The sequence below is a fragment of the Triticum dicoccoides genome, chromosome 3A (assembly GCF_002162155.2).
Source record: "Triticum dicoccoides isolate Atlit2015 ecotype Zavitan chromosome 3A, WEW_v2.0, whole genome shotgun sequence".
NCBI classification, from domain to species: Eukaryota; Viridiplantae; Streptophyta; class Magnoliopsida; order Poales; family Poaceae; genus Triticum; species Triticum dicoccoides.
In genome coordinates, this window is record NC_041384.1 from 252,648,599 (window position 1) to 252,661,529 (window position 12,931).

Consider the following 12,931-nt stretch of genomic DNA (forward strand, 5'->3'; position numbering starts at 1 on the left):
CCATCACCAATGCAAAAAGATAAGGGCTCAAAGCTGATCCCTGATGCAGTCCTATCTTAATCGGGAAGTCATCAGTGTCGACATCACTTGTTCGAACACTTGTCACAACATTATCGTACATGTCCTTGATGAGGGTAATGTACTTTGCTGGGACTTTGTGTTTCTCCAAGGCCCACCACATGACATTCCGCGGTATCTTATCATAGGCCTTCTCCAAGTCAATGAACACCATATGCAAGTCCTTCTTTTGCTCCCTATATCTCTCCATAAGTTGTCGTACCAAGAAAATGGCTTCCATGGTCGACCTCTCAGGCATGAAACCAAACTGATTTTTGGTCACGCTTGTCATTCTTCTTAAGCGGTGCTCAATGACTCTCTCCCATAGCTTCATTGTATGGCTCATCAGCTTATTCCATGGTAATTAGTACAACTCTGAACATCCCCCTTGTTCTTGAAGATTGGTACTAATATACTCCATCTCCATTCTTCTGGCATCTTGTTTGCCCAAAAAATGAGGTTGAAAAGCTTGGTTAGCCATACTATCACTATGTCCCCGAGACCTTTCCACACCTCAATGGGGATACAATCAGGGCCCATCACCTTGCCTCCTTTCATCCTTTTTAAAGCCTCCTTGACCTCAGACTCCTGGATTCGCCGCACAAAACGCATGCTGGTCTCATCAAAGGAGTCGTCCAGTTCAATGGTAGAACTCTCATTCTCCCCATTGAACAACTTGTCGAAGTACTCCCGCCATCTATGCTTAATCTCCTCGTACTTCACCAAGAGTTGGCCTGCTCCGTCCTTGATGCATTTGACTTGGCCAATATCCCTCGTCTTCCTCTCTCAGATCTTGTCCATCTTATAGATGTCCCTTTCACCTTCCTTCATGCCTAACCGTTGGTAGAGGTACTCATATGCCCGACCCCTTGCTTCACCAACAGCTCGCTTTGCGGCCTTCTTCGCCATCTTGTACTTCTCTATGTTGTCCGCACTCCTATCCAGGTATAGGCATTTGAAGCAATCTTTGTTCTCTTTAATCGCCTTCTGGACATCATCATTCCACCACCAGGTATCCTTATCTTCATTTCTCCTTCCCCTGGACACTCCAGGCTCCTCCGAGGCCACCTTACAAATGCAAGTCGCCATCTTCGTCCACACATTGTTCGCATCTCCTCCTTCCTCCCAAGGGCCCTCCTTAATGACCCCCTCCTTGAACGCTAGAGCTACCTCCCCCTTGAGCTACCACCACTTCGTTCTAGCGACTTTGGCACGCTTATCCCGCTGGACACGAATCCGAAAGCGGAAGTCAGCAACCACCAGCTTATGATGGGGTACAACATTCTCTCCAGGTATCACCTTACAGTCTAGGCACGCATGCCTATCTTCTCTTCTCGAGAGGATGAAATCAATCTGGCTAGAGTGTTGGCCACTACTAAAAGTCACCAGATGTGATTCTCTCTTTCTAAAGAGGGTGTTAGCTACAATCATGTTGTAGGCTAGAGCAAAGCTTAAGACATCTTCTCCTTCTTGATTCCTGATGCCATAGCCAAAGCCCCCGTGCGCCCCTTCAAAACCTGTGTTAGATGTACCCACGTGGCCATTGAGGTCTCCTCCTATGAAGAGCTTCTCACCAATCGGTACACTCCTAACCATGTCTTCCAGGCCTTCCTAGAACTCCCTCTTGGTGTTCTCATTGTGGCCTACTTGCGGGGCATACGCGCTAATAACATTGAGAACCAAGTCCTCAACTACCAGCTTGACCAGGATAATCCGGTCCCCACGTCTCTTGACGTCTACCACTCCATACTTGAGGCTCTTGTTGATCAAGATGCCTACGCCATTTTTGTTTGCAGCCGTCCCTGTGTACCACAGCTTGAAGCCGGTATCCTCCACCTCCTTCGCCTTCTGTCCTCTCCATTTGGTTTCTTGGACGCAAAGGATATCAACACCTCTCCTCACCGCTGCATCAAACTAGCTCCCGAAGCTTCCCTGTCAGAGACCCTACGTTCCAGCTACCTAAGCGAATCCTCCTAGGCTCGGCTAGCTTCCTTACCCTTCGCACTCGTCGAGTCAAATGCGAAGACCCTTGCCCATTTTCCACTACATCCGGGCGCCGACATAGCGCGCCACTAAGGATGCGACAACCCGATCCTCGCTCACTTGCCACCGTATCCGGATCAAGATACAGCGCGCCACCTTGGGGGTGACGGCCCGGCCCTTGCCCATTTTCCACCACACCCGGGTTCCGATGTAGCGCGTCGCTGAGAGGGTTACGCCCCAACGAAAATCTTTTGGGTTTCATCTCCATAAGAGTGGCTGAGTTTTTACGTTGGCTCGCCAAGCCTATCACAACCCTCCTCCTTTACCTGGGCTTGGGACCGGCTATGTTGAGACAATATAGGCGGAGTTACTAGCCCTTTCTGAGACCACAAAACATAAATGCAGAGCACCTCTGAAGATCAAGGACTGACTAAACATTGTAATTCATGGTAAAAGAGATCCAGTCATAGTCATACTCAATGTAAATTAATAGTGATGCATGCACATCACAGCGGTGCTCTCCAACTGGTGCTTTTTAATAAGAGGATGATGACTCAACATAAAAGTAAATAGATAGGCCCTTCGCAGAGGGAAGTAGGGATTTATAGAGGTGCCAGAGCTAGAGTTTTGAAATAGAGATAAATAATATTTTGAGTGGTATACTTTTGTTGTGAACATAACAACCAAGAGATCTCGATATCTTCCATGCTACACACATTTATAGGCGGTTTCCAAATAGAATGGTAAAGTTTATACTCCCCCACCACCAACAAACATCAATCCATGGCTTGTCCGAAACAATGGGTGCCTCCAACTAACAACAATCCTGGGGGAGTTTTGTTCGCAATTATTTTAATTTAAGCATGGGACTGGGCATCCCGGTTACCATCCATTTTCTCGTGAATGATGAGCGGAGTCCACTCATCTTGAGAATAACCCACCTAGCATGGAAGATATAAAAAGCCCTAGTTGATACATGAGCTATTCGGGCATACAAAACAGAATTTCATTTGAAGGTTTAGAGTTTGACACATACAAATTTACTTGGAACAGCAGGTAGATACCGCTTATAGGAATGTATGGTGGACTCATATGAAATAACTTTGGGGTTTATGGAAGTGGATGCACAAGCAGTATTCCTGTTTAGTACAAGTGAAGGCTAGAAAGAGACTGGGAAGCGACCAACTAGAGAGCGACAACAGTCATGAACATGCATTAATATTAATCAACACTGAGTGCAAGCATGAGTAGGATATAATCCACCATGAACTTAAATATCGTGGAGGCTATGTTGATTTTGTTTCAACTACATGTGTGAACATGTGCCAAGTCAAGCCACTCGAATCGTTCAAAGGAGGATACCACCCTATTATACCACATCACAACCATTTTAATAGCATGTTGGCACGCAAGGTAAACCATTATAAAATCCTAGCTGATTAAGCATGGCATGGGAAACTATAATCTCTAATTGTCATTGTAAACATGTTTCATTCATAATAGGATGAATCAGGAACGATGAAATAATCATATTTACAAAAAAAGATAGGTCGAGTTCATACCAGCTTTTCTCATCTCAACCAGTCCATCATATATCGTGATTATTGCCTTTCACTTGCACGACTGAACGGTATGGATAATAATAATAGTGCACGTCCATTGGACTAAGCTGGAATCTGCGAGCATTTAATACAAGGGAGAAGACAAGGTAATATGGGCTCTTCGTTAGATCAATAATAATGCATATGGGAGCCACCCAACATTTTCATTATTTGTCTTCTCCTCTCGACCCCCAAAGAAAAGGAAAGAAATAAAACTATTTACACGGGAAAACTCCCAACAAGCAAAAGAAGAACGACAAATCTTTTTGGGTTTTCTTTCAATTACTACTACTACAGGCATGGAAAGTAAACTAGCTAAAAGAAACCCCACCCCCACTGGACCAGGCGGCCCAGCTCACACAAGGCCGGCCCACCTGGCCCAGCCAGCCGGCCCACCCCACTCACCGTAACCACCCACTACCCTGAACCCTAACCCCAGTGCACCCACTCCTCCCCTCCGCCGCACGATCCCCACCCCACTCTCTCGTCCCTCTCCCCCGAATTGGATCGAGGCTCAACCCCGACCGCGCCCCGCCGTTGCCGCCCATGGATCCCACGCCCCGCTGCCGACGCTCGTTGCCGGCGCCACCCCGTTGCACGCCTCGCTCCTCCCTCGCCTGGATCTCGATCGGGGCAGCCGCGCCCCGACCCCACCGACGCTGATGCCGCACGCCACCCCGCCGCTCCTCGTCGGTGCCCTGAAGCTCGCTGCCATCGCCGGATCGTCCTCGCCGTGGCCTCCTTGTCTCCATCCTCGACCCTCACTACCCCTACCCTACAAACCCCCCGTGAGCCCCTCTCTCCTCGCCTGGTCACCGCGCGCCCGTGCCATCCCGCTCGTGCGCACTCGCCCCGCACGCGCCTAGCCCGTGCCCCGCTGCTCCTCACCGGGGTCAGCCGGAGCTCTGCCACTTCGCTCGTCGCGGCCACCCACACGCACGCGCGCTCCTCCTCCCTGCTCGCTCACTTCACCCACGCCCGCTTGCCCCGCTCCGGCGATGTCCGCGCGGCCCACGGCCGCCTGTTGCCGCTGCATGCACCGCCGCGCCTGCCGCGCTCCGTCACCCACCTCTGCTCCGCCGCCGCTGGCCTCTGCCGCTTGCGCCGACGTTCCGCCAAGCCCACCACCGCTGCCGTCGAACCACGGCACGCTGAACGCGCCACCCGCCATCGACCTTCCCTGGCCGCCGCCCAGTCCGCCCCCGACCGCACGCCCGCCCTGGGCCGTGGCCTCGCTCGCCACCGCCACCTGTTGCCCGACGCACCTCGCCGCCGGCTACGACGCCCCGGCGCCTCCACTGGCCTAGGAGGGCGCCCAAACGGGCAGCCTCGCCCGCGCCCATTAACCCTCCCCGTTAAGCCCCCTGGGGCCTATGACAAAGGGCCCCACCGACCCTAGAACGTTTTAAAAAAAGAGATAAAAATATATGAATAAATAAAAATTAATTAATTAACTAGCTAATTAATTAATTTAATTAATATAGCTTAGTTAAATTTAATTAACCATGCTTAATTAAACCCTAATTAAACCTAGTCAGTCTAATAACCCAATTAGTCCAACTAATCTATTAGGTTAAAATAGCAGAGAATGACAAGGGGGCCCCACCCTGTTGACCAGCACGACTTTGACTAGTCAACTGGGTCCCCTAGCCCACATGTCAGCCTCTGTATACATTCTGTGTACACAGGGTTGGGTACCCATAGCATTTTGTCTATTATTTTCTAATTAATAATAATATTAGAAAATGTATAAAACTTTTAAAAATCATATAAAATAAATCATAACTCGGATGAAAAAATTTTGAACATGAAAGTTGCTCAGAACGACAAGACAAATCCGAATACGCAGCCCGTTCGTCCGCCACACATCCCTAGCATAGCGAACACGCAACTTTCTCCCCTCCGGTTCATATGTCCAAAAACACAAAACACCGCGGATACTTTCTCGGATGTTTCCCCCCTTCACTGGTATCACTTGTCCCTACGTTAGGTCACCCCTAGCGCAACATATTGCCGCATCTTGCTTTGTGTTACATTTGATTGCTCTGTTATTTATTGTGTTCCCCCTTCGTTACTTATTTCCGGTAGACTCCGAGACCACTGCCGATTTCCTGTGTTCGACTACATCGAAGATGACCCCTCCTTCTTGCCGGAGCAACCAGGCAAGCCCCCCTGATCAACAGATATCGCCTATTCTCCTCTATACTGCTTGCATTAGAGTAGTGTACCATTATACTGCTTTCCGTTAATCCTATTCTGATGCATAGCCTGTCCTTGCTACTATTGATTGATACCTTACCTGCAATCCTAAATGCTTAGTATAGGATGCTAGTTTATCATCGGTGGCCCTACATTCTGGTCTGTCTGCCTTGCTATACTATCGGGCCGTGATCACTAGGGAGGTGATCACGGGTATGTACTTATATACATATACATGATACATGTGATGACTAAAGACGGGTCGACTCGTAGAGTACCCGCGAGTGATTCACAGATTGGGGGCTGAAAGGACCTTTGTCCCGACGGCCCTTTGGGTGGATCTTTGTGGCAGAGCGACAGGGCAGGTTGAGACCACCCAGGAGAGAGGTGGGCCTAGCCCTGGTCGGCATTCACGATTACTTCAAGATAACACGCTTAACGAGATCTTGGTATTTGATCTGAGTCTGGCCACTGGCCTATACGCACTAACCAACTATGCGGGAACAATTATGGGCACTCGATGTCATGGTATTAGCCGAAGCCGTCGTGACATTAGTGACTGAGCGGCTTGCGCCGGGTTGGACCGCGTAACGCAACTTCCTTTGTAATGGAGGTTGCTAGGTCTACTCACCGGCCGTGTACGCAACGTGCAGGTGTGCAATAGGCCTAGATCCCTGCGCGCATAGGATTTAGACCCGCGTGCTGACCTGTCTGTTGTGCCTAGGTGGGGCTGCGACGTGTTGATCTTTCGAGGCCGGGCATGACCCATGAAAGTGCATCCGGCCAAAGGGCATTGAGCGTGTTGGGAAATGTGGTGCACCCCTACAGGGAAGTTGATCTATTCAAATAGTTGTGTCCCTCGGTAAAAGGATGACCCAGAGTTTTACCTTGACCTTATGACAACTATAACCGGATACTTAATAAAATACACCCTTTCAAGTGCCAGATAAAACCCGGTGATCACTCTCTCACAGAGCGACGAGGGGAGGATCGACGGGTAGGATTATGCTATGCGATGATACTTGGTTAACTTACCATCTACTCTCTTCTACATGCTGCAAGATGGAGGTTGCCAGAAGCGCAATCTTCGACAGGACTAGCTATCCCCCTCTTATTCTGGTATTCTGCAGTTTAGTCCACATATACTACCCCTTTTCCATTTGACACCAATGCATACATATGTAGTGTAGCTCCTTGCTTGCTAGTACTTTGGATGAGTACTCACGGTTGCTTTGCTCCCCTTTTCCCCTTTCGATACCCGATTGTTGCGACCAGATGATGGAGTCTAGGAGCCAGACGCCACCGTCGACGATGACTCCTACTACACTGAAGGTGCCTACTACTATGTGTAGGCTGCTGACAACGACCAGGAGTAGCTCAGGAGGATCCCAGGCAGGAAGCATGCGCCCCTTTCGATATGTATCCCAATTTGTGCTAGCCTTCTTAAGGCAAACTTGTTTACCTATGTCTGTACTCAGATATTGTTGCTTCCGCTGACTCGCCTATGATCGAGCTCTTGTATTCGAGCCCTCGAGGCCCCTGGCTTGTAATATGATGCTTGTATGACTTATTTTATTTGTAGAGTTGTGTTGTGATATCTTCCCGTGAGTCCCTCATCTTGATCGTACATGTTTGCGTGTATGATTAGTGTACGGTCAAATCAGGGGTGTCACAAGTTGGTATCAGAGTCGACTGCCTGTAGGAATCCCCCTTCCACACTCCTTGGCCGAAGTTGAGTCTAGTCGATGAAAACTGTTTTACTAACATGGCTGTTCGGCCCATGGGCCCACGTCGCCATTGGGTGGTATTAGGATCTTTTATTCCTCGTCTTTACTCTCGGATACTGATCTCTCTTCTATTCGGGTAAAAGGATTTTACTGACTATAACTCTAGGTTCTCGTAATTACTTCCTCCTGGAGAGCCCCTCACTCCAGATGATTACTTGGTGCGTCATAAGATTCGAAGCTACTATCCGATGTTCCCTCGATACTTTGTGCCATCACTTTTGCAATTCCTTTCCATGGATAAACCCCAATGGATAACTACATACACTTGCCATTCTTACATTCAATCCCATTGATCTTGTTATTACGAGATGCTCCGAACTGGTCTCCGTTATTCCGAGAATCCTTTGAGCTTACTGCCTTGCAGTTCTTGCCTCATGAATACCCCCTACGGATAATTCCTCGCACTTGCCGAGTATCCGTTCTTCCCCATTGTTCATATGATTCACAAGATACATTGAAATATTATCTGATCTTTCGGTAATCCACTGCCCGCTATTGCTCTACAAATACTTGTCTGCTTGCATTATGGTTGTGTTCCATGTGACTAGCAATAATCTTAATATCCCTTGCCATTATCATTTTGAGTCCATTGATTAATTATGTTGCGAATGCTCGCAATCCTCAATCAGATCCCAGAATTCATCCTTCTGGCTCAGATGCATTTTAAACACAAGTTGGATCTCGACCAATCTATTTGTCGTCAATTGTACCCTTAGGTCTATTCAACTTATCCACCCTTGATCAGAGCATATGCTTATGATCCTTCATTCTGGAAATCATAATTCCTTTGATATCTAAGCATCGAATTATTCAGATGTTCCATAATTCGATGCCATTGCATTCTTTCTTCAATTGGTTGTGTGCCGATGCTCACATCAGCTCCTCTATGGACCGTCAGATCCTTTGTTGGATTACTATTTGACAATGTCCTTCATATTTAACTGCCTTGTGAATTCTTCCCAGATACATAATGCCATTGGTAAATAGCATCCTCTGATTTGGCCAACCATGCTCTACCATCAAGCTTGAGTTATTTACCCCTGGAGTTTGTTGTATGTGGTTCTACTATGCCCCGATGGGTTGAAAATATGCCTTCCTTAATCTGTGTGAACCCGAAAGATTTCAAAGGTCATACTTATCTGGTATTGCACTAGGTAAAACTTTTAACAACTAATGTCATTTTCGAAAAGCGAGAGGTGAATGGAAGGTTATACATTGAATAAGTGGGAGTTGACCTTGAACTTTGTGTTCATGCCCATGGACATGATGTAGATCCTATCATGAAACCTTATTGTAATATTAACTATTTCCTTGATATAGTATCCTCTGGTATTGGTGAATTGATCCTTCGCAAATGTGGTTCCGACCATATGTTCTTCTTTGATCCCATTTCTCGGGCAAGTTTAAGCACTTGTCTTTCGTGGATCAATACACCAGTATAACCTTTAGTTTGATCTTCCATAGAGAATTACACCCTGGTATCTCGAGATTATCACGGAACTGCATAACTTCTTACGAGTTCTCCATCAAGTACTACATTATCACTATTCCAATTTTTTCACGGGCTCTAAGTCATTAAACACTCAAGGACACCGATAACTGAATCGAGTCCTCATCGTGATTAAACAACTATTAGTAATCTTCTTTAATTACGAGTTTGTACTTGATCACGTCATTTCTAGCCTGATCGACTATATCATTATCATGCTAAATTGTAACTGTTCTACTTGGTCCTTCTTCCTGGAGCACAATTTTCGATGGTGATCTAAGCTTACATTGATTTTCCTCATCATATCATTTCACCTTGGACCGCAAGCTTGATTTCGAGTTTTGTCGTAACCATGGTTCCAATAACCTTCCGCTTCATCATTCCTTTGACTTTTTGTCGTCGCCGCTTGATTGCATCTTCATGAAATCTCTCGACAAATGTGTCGTAACCATCATCAACATTTTGACTCCTTCCAGAATATCAATCAAATTCATAATGGCAAGTAGCATCCTTGCCCTCGATGATTTGTGTTATCATCGACAACAATATTGCCTCCCCTCCGGCACCAACTTGATCATGTTATGTGATATGTCTCCAACGTATCTATAATTTTTGATTGCTCCATGCTATATTATCTACTGTTTTGGACATTATTGGGCTTTATTACCCACTTTTATATTATTTTTGGGACTAACCTATTAACTGGACGCCCAACCCAGAATTGTTGTTTTTTGCCTGTTTTAGGGTTTCGAAGAAAAGGAATATCAAACGGAGTCCAAACGTAATGAAACCTTCGGGAACGCGATTTTCTCAACGAATAAGACCCGAGAGACATGGACCCTACGTCAAGAAACAAGAGAGGAGGCCACGAGGTAGGGGGGCGCCCACCTACCCCAGGCACACGCTCCACCCTGGTGGCCCCCCCTGATGCTCCACTGACGTACTCCTTCCTCCTATATATATCCACGTACCCCCAAACGATCAAATACGAAGCCAAAACCCTAATTCCACCATCGCAATTTTCTGTATCCACGAGATCCTATCTTGGGGCCTGTTTCGGAGCTCCGCCGGAGGGGGCATCGATCACGGAGGGCTTCTACATCAACACCATAGCCCCTCCGATGAAGTGTGAGTAGTTTACCTCAGACCTACAGGTCCATAGTTAGTAGCTAGATGGCTTCTTCTCTCCTTTTAGATCTCAATACAATGTTCCCCCCCCTCTCTTGTGGAGAATTATTCGATGTAATCTTCTTTTTGCGGTGTGTTTGTTGAGACCGATGAATTGTGGGTTTATGATCAAGTCTATCTATGAACAATATTTGAATCTTCTCTGAATTCTTTTATGTATGATTGGTTATCTTTGCAAGTCTCTTCAAATTATCAGTTTGGTTTGGCCTACTAGATTGATCTTTCTTGCAATGGGAGAAGTGCTTAGCTTTGGGTTCAATCTTGCGGTGTCCTTTCCCGGTGACAGTAAGGGCAGCAAGGCACGTATTGTATTGTGGCCATCGAGGATAACAAGATGGAGTTTTCTTCATATTTCATGAGTCTATCCCTCTACATCATATCATCTTGCTTAAGGCGTTACTCTGTCTTTAAGTTAATACTCTAGATGCATGCTAGATAGCGGTCGATGAGTGGAGTAATAGTAGTAGATGCAGGCAGGAGTCGGTCTACTTGTCTCGGACGTGATGCCTATATACATGATCATGCCTAGATATTCTCATAACTATGCTCAATTATGTCAATTGCTCAACAGTAATTTGTTCACCCACCGTAGAATACTTATGCTCTCGAGAGAAGCCACTAGTGAAACCTATGGCCCTCGGGTCTATCTTTATCATATTGATCTCCTACTACTTAGTTATTTCCTTTGTAATTTACTTTGCCTTTATTTTACTTTGCATCTTTATCATAAAAATACCAAAAATATTACCTTTATCATATCAATCAGATCTCACTCTCGTAAGTGGCCCTATAGGGATTGACAACCCCTATTTGCGTTGGTTGTGAGGATTTATTTGTTTTGTGCAGGTACGATGGACTTGCGCGTAGCCTCCTACTGGATTGATACCTTGGTTCTCAAAAACTGAGGGAAATACTTACGCTATTTTGCTGCATCATCCCTTCCTCTTCGGGGAAAACCAACGCAGTGCTCAAGAGGTAGCAAGAAGGATTTCTGGCGCCGTTACCAGGGAGGTCTTCGCAAAAGTCAACATACCAAGTACCCATCACATACCCTTATCTCCTTCATTACATTATTTTCCATTTGCCTCTTGTTTTCCTCTCCCCCACTTCACCCTTGCTGTTTTATTGGCCCTCTCTCTCTATCCTCCTTCTCCTTCTCTATTTTCCTCTTTTTTTGCATGTTTGCTTTTTGTTTGCTTGTTAGTTTGCTTGCTTGTCGTTATGGCTAGTCCCTTATCTTCTCCGTTGACTCCTGAGTTCGAAATCTTTCACTTTAAACAGAGACTAGGAGAAAACTTAAAAGATGCCTGGTTGAGAATAATGGAGTCTTATCGTAATTGTACCTATGAAATAAACCTGAGAATTTTGCTTCGCAATTTTTATGTTGGATTAAATATGTCTCATAGACAACTCTTGGATTGCGTTGCCAAAGGCAATTTTATTGAAATTGATCCCCATATTGTGCTTGAAATTATAGAAGGTATAGTGGGAACACTACTTCAACAAAAGGGGCCTCATCCTACTCAGGAAGAGACACAAGTTTTTTTTAAAAATTGTGAAGTTACTAAAATCCTGCAGAAATCTCTTGAACCTCTTAAGAACATTAGTGGAAATATTCACTGCATGAATATGTTGATTACCCTTTGCAATAAGTGGTTGGATTCATTAGATATAAGAATTTCAGAATATGAAGGGAAACATAAAGAACATCCCAGATTTGAGCTTGATTCCGCTAAAAACATGAAAACTAAAGATGGCAATACCCAGATATATTCTTGCGTGTTATGGCTAGCTAGGGGCGTTAAACGATAGCACTTGTTGGGAGGCAACCCAATTTTATTTTTATTCCTTGCTTTTTGCTCCTGTTTAGTAATAAATAATTTATCTAGCCTCTGTTTTGGTTGTGTTTTTTGTGTTTAATTAGTGTTTGTGCCAAGTAGAACCGTTGGGAAGACTTGGGGAAAGTCTTGTTGAACTTGCTGTAAAAAACAGAAAATTTAGCGCTCACGAGAACTACTGCCATTTTTATTTGGAAAGTGCTATTTAGTTAATTCTTTTTGAAGATGATTAATAGATGAATTCCTCACGTCCATAAATTTATTTTATAATTTTTGGGGTTCCATATATTGCGCTAGCTACAGATTACTACAGACTGTTCTGTTTTTCACAGATTCTGTTTTTCGTGTGTTGTTTGCTTATTTTGATGAATCTATGGCTAGTAAAATAGTTTATAAACCATAGATAAGTTGGAATACAGTAGGTATAAAACAAATATAAATAAAGAATGAGTTCATAACAGTACCTTGAAGTTGTTTTTTGTTTTCTTTCGCTAACGGAGCTCACGAGATTTTCTACTTTAAGTTTTGTGTTGTGAAGTTTTCAAGTTTTGGGTAAAGATTTGATGGATTATGGAAGAAGGAGTGGCAAGAGCCTAAGCTTGGGTATGCCCATGGCACCCCCAATATAATCTACGTACACCCCCAATATAATCTACGGACACCCCCAATATAATCCAGGGCATCCCCTCTTTCGTCTACTTCTATCGGTAACTTTACTTGGAACTATATTTTTATTCGCCACATGATATGTATTTTTCTTGGAGCGTCTTGTATGATTTGAGTCATTGC